Below are 7,500 nucleotides of genomic sequence, written 5' to 3'. Positions count from 1 at the left end.
TGCAGTCCCGGAGTTGGTATATTTAATTTGCAGGTTGTGTGGGGGTGCAGGGGAGCACAGCCCCCTGCAAAAAGTGAAGAAAGATAGATATGGTACATTTTGATTGTATTCCTTTTTTCGATGTTTTGGGAATCGTTGTTTTAAACTTTCAATAATTTGGCTTTTCGTCATTTTGGTCTCAATGTTTTGACATTTGATCTTTTGGAAATGTGATATTATGAAGTAGATCCATATATGTAGATATATATATATATATATATATATATATATATATATATATATATATATATATATATATATATATATATATATATATATATATACATATATATACGTGTGTTTGTGTACATATATTACATAACACATATATACACTATATATATATATATATATATATATATATATATATACAGAGAGAGATATAGATATTTAGCTATATATATATATATATATATATATATATATATATATATATTACATGCAAATACGGGTCTACTTCTAATGAATGAAAAGACTGAGACGACTTTGCTGAAATCGCATAAATCGTATTTGAATGAACACTAGGATCACTGACTGAAAACTGTAAGTAAGTAACCACTTGTCCACACCACAAAATAAAATAAACACCAATGCAAATTAAACCCACCCATGTGGGGGACCCCCTATGTGGGGGGCTGCACCCCTACACCCTCCAACTAAATATACCAACTCTGAGATCGCACTACAGTGGAGAAAGGGGTAAAATTCACCATGGTGGTTATTTATCTGGAGTTTTCAGTTGGTGATCTGAGAGTTTGTTCAAATGTGGTGATGGTGAAGTCATCTCGGTCTTATAGGTTCATAGGTTCATAGGTAAGTACTAGGCTATTGGCCCAAGGGCCTAAGTAAACCTAGCCAGCAAGGTTCCCTGGCTTACGCAACCCAAGAAAGTTAATTTCCTGTGCCCCTGTTGAGCAGAAACACAGAAGTGATCCCCGGGTTGTATTTCTTATTTCCCATCCACTCATCAAGATTATTCTTGAAGAGTGCTCATGAGGAACTTTGCTTGACATAGATGGGTAGCTTGTTCCAGAGTATAGGAAGTCTCTGCGACAGGAATCTATCCCTGCAGCATGTCCTGTTTATTGTGGTGACAAGGTTTAGGTCCCTAGAGCGTGTAGCTCAGAGGGATTGGGATTTCTTTAGGTATAGCCTGTCCAACAGCTCTGGGTTTAATAGAGCTTTATATGTTAGGGAGAGATCTCCTCAGAGTAGGCAATATGATACAGAGTAAAGCTGGAGTTTTTTGAGATGGTTAGTGTAGGGCATCTGTTTGAGGCCAGTAATCCTCTTTGTGAGGTACTTCTGTGGCCTTTCCAGCTGCTGCAGATGTCTTCTGAGGTACATTCCATAAAGAGGCATTGTACTCTATAATGGGTCAAATGAGTGCCAAGTAGAGGGGAACAATAACCTCTTTTTTCCTGGATGAGAACCCTTTTGTGATGAGGTGTGCCACATAGAAGGATTTCCCGACTACTGTGGTGATGTGATTATCAAAGGGAGACTACTGTCCACCTCGGTCCCAAGGTCTCTTATCACACATTCAGCGTTAAGTAGACTGCTGTTTATGTGGTAGTTCATGGGTACAGAGTTTTTACCAAAGGGGATGACAATGCACTTTTTGGCATTGAGCTTGAGGCCATGCCTCTGTCACCAGGCATCTGTCTCAGTGAGGCCCTTCTGTAGGATGTCCACATCATTTGGGGACTCACCTATAGCTCCTAGTTTGCAGTCATCTGCAAACTTCATTAGCCAAAGGCCTTCTGTGTTAGCCTGTATGTCAGAGAAGTAGATACCAAACAGGAGAGGTCCCAGGACTGAACCCTGTGGTACTCCACTTTCACTGGTTTGAAGTCAGATTTGGAGTCTGCAACTTTTACAGTGTGGGATCTGTCAGTGAGTCAGTTGGCAACCCATCTTGTGACATAGGAATTTATACCTAGTTTAGTGAGTTTAACTATAATTCCAGAATGGGGGATGGTGTCGAAAGCCTTGGCGAGGTCAAGATAGGCTGTGTGAACCACCTTACCCTTGTCTACGGCTTTAGTGACTGAATCAAAGAAGTCGATTAGGTTCAGAAGGCATGATCTGCCTTTCACAAACCTGAACTGGGTGGGGTCCAGAGTTTGGAGGTTACCAATGTCTTTGTTTATGAGTTCCATGATGATATTTCCATAGCCTTGCAGACCAGGCTCATCAGGCTAATAGGGCGATAGTTCCCAGGATCAGTGGTGGCTCCCCCTTTGTGGAGTGGGATAACTGTTGCTGTGCGCCATTCAGTGGGCACAAAGCCTGAAGTGAGACTATGACTGAACATGGTGCTTAGGTGGGGAGCCAGTTCGTTCTGAAGTTCATGTAAAATGCAGCCTGGGATGTTGTCCAGTCCCATGGATGCTGTGTTTTTGGTTTTAGAGAGTGCAGTTTTTACCTGCATATATGTGATTACAGGGACTCTGCATTATTCCTGTATAGATATGGGCCCTTTAGGGGGTGAGAAGGGGGTAAAGTTAGCACTGAACCTATCTGCCAGGATGTTGGCAATATCAGTTGGTTCTATAATTTTCGTGCCATTGTGCTGTAACTCAGAGCAGATCTGGGTGTTGCCATTGAGATTCTTGACATAGCTATAGAATGCTTTATGGTTGCCTTGAAATCAGTGGCAATTTTGTTTTTGTAGCTAGCTTTGGAGGATCGTATAAGGAATCTCAGCTTCTTACTGAGGCTGACCAGGCAGCTCCTCCACTCATGGGATTTTACTCTCTTTTGCAACAGTTTCTTCCTTCTTTTGTAGAGTTTGTTTATGGCAGGGGACCACCAGATTGGCTTCCTTTTTTTGGAGGATAGCGTCTTGGTTCTGTTTGGGATAGCACAATCCATGCACTTGTGTAAGTGCTTATAGAGTACATTTGTGTAGGATTCAGCAGTCGTAACTGTATTGTCCATCTGCATGGGTGTCATGAAGTTCGCCATTTCTGTCTTAAGAAGCATAAAGTTGGCTTTGGAGAAATTTTTTACCGTGGTTTCCTTAATGGTGGGTGGGGGCAGGATGCGGATATCTAGGGTAATTAGCTTATGGTCGGATCGGACCAACAAGGAGTTGACTTCAGGTGTGGAACACTGGTCACTCATGTTGGTAATGACTAGGTCTAGGATATTGTTGCCCCTGGTGGGGGTGTGGATAAGTTGATCCAGGGCATTGGAATTTATGAATTCCAGAAAGCATTGAGTGAAGGAGTTGGTGCATGAGTAGTTTTCTCAGTTAATGGTGGGGTAGATGAAATCGCCCATTATTAGGGTCTTTAGTTGAACCCTAATATTTTCCAGTATATCAAGAAAAAAGACATGGGAATCCTAAGGCATGGTGGGGGATTTGTAGCAAGCTACAATTTGGATTGCAGTTTTGCCCAGAGTTAGTTGCACTTGGATAACCTCGGATGCATTATGCTGTGCAACAAGCCTGGAGGTGTGGATATCCTTAATGAATATGGACACACCTCTGCCTTTGGGTTCTGGTCCAGGTTAGATGGCCAAAAACTGTGGTATGAGTTATAGCCTAGTAATGCCGGGGTGCTCTCTAGAGCCTTGAACCAGGTCTCAGTCACTGCACAGATATTAATGTTCTCCATTTTAAGGAGTGCCTCGAGTGAGTGCATTTTGAGATTTAGACTTCTAGCATTGAGTAGCATTACCCTCAGTTTTTGCTTGCCTGTTCCTGTTACGGTGGTCTGGTAAGTGGGTTTTCATTCATTAGAAGTAGACCCACACATACACATGCACATACGTATGCACATATATGTATGTATACATATATATATATATATATATATATATATATATCTATATATATATAAATATATGTAAATGGGTTCCCTCCATAAAATCAAATATGTGTTTGGTCAACAGCTGTTTAGTCGACAGTATATGACTAACTAAGCAGCTGTTCAACAGGTGTCTGAGATCGAAAAGTTCCTAATGTTGGGGAATATGCCCTTACCCTGTGTTTATATAATTAGCAAGGGGTGTGGGGAGTGCAGCTCACCACATGGTGGATGCAGAGGGGCTTGTCCACTGCAAAAAAAAAAAAAACAATGTTTTAATTAGTCTTTTTGTTTTTGTCTTTTGACAGGCTGTTTCCCTGTGTATGTGTCATTGCTTGTCGACATTAGTGTTTTCCACATAAAGACACTGATTTTAACATGTCGATGTTGGGTGTATTCATTGTTTCCTTCTACACCCATGTATACTTATATTTATATTTATATTTATATTGGTGAACTGGCTTTGGTCAAAACAATGTTGACCAGAAGACATCAACATTGCAAACGTCGACACATGACTACACATGCACCAAGCAACAGCCTCACTGCATGCAAAATAAAAGTAAAAAAATATATATATTAAAAACATGTTTTTTGCAAGGGCTGCCCCCCTTTACCCCCTTCTAATTATATATAATAACTCAGAGATCTAACAATGTTGGGAAAAGGGCATATTTCTCAACCTCAAGAATTGTGAGATCTTGCACCTCATCAACCATCTGTGCATTCAACTAAATTAATGTTGGCCAAAGCTAGAGTCAATAAAATTTAGTATTGCCATATAGATATAGATAGATATGGATATATATGGAAAACAATTGCCAGCACCACACAGACAATAGTCCAAAATGGAATATATTCGAGTCCAAATTCTCTAGGAAACAAAACTTTTGCTGATGCTTTCTTGATGCAGTGGTCTAACCATGGACAAAGAACTTCTTGTCTTTAAAGGAATGATAAGTCATAATAGAAATGCACACCATAACATGAGCAAGAAATCAACTCAAACACCGCTACTACATAAAAAATAAAATTTAATTCAAAAATATTTTATTCACAAGTAAAGACATTACTTCATGTGGTCTGTTTACTAATTTTTGTCCTCGTGGGGGAAATTATTCTGCTCTAGTACGAGTAGCACAGAATCAAAATCTGCAGTTTAAAACTGTAGTCATATTTCCTGAGTGTAGTAAACCTTATAACTCTTTTGTTTCAAAAAAATGTAGTACATTGGACAAGCTTGGTTTTAGCACAATGACAAGAGTCAGATCAAGAATTCTTCTAGCAAATAAGAATTCAGGATTGTCAAATTCCATGGGCACATTTTCAGACACAGTCTGTTTACCAGCCTATGGACTAACCTAACTAGTTTTTCACAAGTACTTCAATTGCTTTTAGTTCTGCAGTATGTTTCCTGACAGAATATTTAAAACAAACGTCTTCAGAATAATGCTTTTTGCTTATTACAAGCAGAAGCACAGCCTTAGGTGAGGACATGCTGTTAGCACTTGGTGTATGCAAGTCAGATTTAGAGGTTGCTATGTCCACCAATAACAACCATTCCACTGAAACAACTAACACGTATGAAGGTCATTATAAGTGCCCTTTTAAATGTAACTGTAGCCAGTATTTCTAAAATCTTTCTTATGTCATTAGTATCAGGCTCTAACTGTAACTACAATAAGCAGTAAACCAGCCATTTATGATCTTACCAGCTTGTCCCTAATGAATGTTTAATTGTGAAACTTGAAAGCTTGTGCATCTCATGAAACACCAGGTCTAGCAAGTAGGCCTTTTTTCAGTTTTTGATAATTATCTGCATCAATCCCTCCCAGCTCAAAAGAGGCTTTTATGCATTCTTCAATCATGTCTGAAGATAAAACTGTGTCCTACCGCCTTTGTGACCATTTTTTTATAGTTGCATATCATTTCCTCATCACGGACTCTCCAATAAGTGTACAAGCACCTCTAAATAGGCAAATATTTTATTCCATATGCGAACAGCAAAAACGAACAGCAGCACAAAACACCAATAAATGACAAACAAGAAAGAATAAATGAAACCAGGTTAAGCGCTTTCACCCACTCATATGGTGGGCTTCATCAGAACATCATCATAGTGCTGAATCTCGCATTATATTTTAAATTAGGCGCCAAAAAAAAAACGGATACAAGGGAATGCAAAATAAATACAAAGTAAGTAGAACTATGTAACCGCTACTGGTGACACGCCTCTTAAAGCTGTACCAAGCACCAACAATGTATCTTACATATAACCCTACATATAAATCTTCCTTTACGTCCATCTAATACTACTTGTCTAATAATGTCAACAATAACACATAAACCTCTGCATAAAAAGTGTTGTATAAAATATTACTATCTTATAAGAAAAGGAAAAAGCAACCTCAAAAATTGGAAAAAATTTCTTATGAAATATAAAAAAAATCTCTTATTAAATACTATTGCATACTATAATAGTCAAATCTATCTGTATAAACTAAAAGGTATAATGTTGTGTACCTTACAACTAAATATTATATACCTATAAATTTTACATAATGAAACGTGTCTAATGTAAACTATCTAATAAATACTTTGAATAAATACATCTATCTAAAAACAAAACATAACTAAAATACCTGAAATGCACAAACAGAAACAGAAGCTAGTAACCCCCCATGCATGTCCTAATGTATTCTTTGTAAGTACATGCATTCCTATTAGTATAATCAACACATGTTTAATTACTTCCAAGAATGGATTTGCATGAAATGTATTCATTGAGTCCTGGTGGTGTGCTGGCATCTAGATAAAGTTGCCACCAAACCTCCTTGAAACTCAATAAGGATTTAAAATAACCACCTCTTGGGTCCACTAAAATAATATCCAAAATGGCAAATTGAAACTTATGTCTTTCACCCATCCTTTCTATATGCCTATATAAGGCATTCATCAGATCTTTCTTCTTAATACTATAGCTGTGATCATATATACACTGTCTGAGACATCACTCTGTTTTGCCTATATAAAAACTAGTACATTCACAACATTTGGCCAAATAAATGAGCATTTCCGTTCTACAATTCCCATGTTTAAACTTAACTAATGAATGTGATTCATTCTGGATGACCAATTTCTTTTTTCTAATATGCACTTGCATTGATTACAAGTTCCACATTTGAATGTATGGGAAGAATTAGCTGACCTTTTATTTCCACTCACTATCCCAGGAACTAATAAGTTCTTTATGTTCCTACCCATTTTATAAACTATCCTTGGTTTATTCCCCATTACTTCCACTAACTTAGAATCATGGGAAATCAAATACCAGAATTTGTTTATAATTGTAACTATCTTATCAACAACAGGACTATATAATAATATTAAATATCTTTGATGGCTAGTTGTCTATTAGGAACTGGATTTGAGACCAAACATTTGATGGAACTGCGTAAGAAGTATGAACTTGTCAATATCATTTTTCAAAGATGAAACTTCATCTCTTAATTTAGACAGCTCGTACATGTCCTCAGCTGTAACATCGGGTGAACTGATACCGGACACGTCCATGACTGCAAAACAACGGAAAAAATATTAATGCGAAAAAGACTACCAATTCCTCGTCACGGACTCTCCAATA

This window comes from Protopterus annectens, chromosome 3.part1, assembly GCF_019279795.1.
Source record: "Protopterus annectens isolate FY-2018-M chromosome 3.part1, PAN1.0, whole genome shotgun sequence".
NCBI classification, from domain to species: Eukaryota; Metazoa; Chordata; order Ceratodontiformes; family Protopteridae; genus Protopterus; species Protopterus annectens.
Note: the sequence above shows the minus strand (reverse complement) of the source record.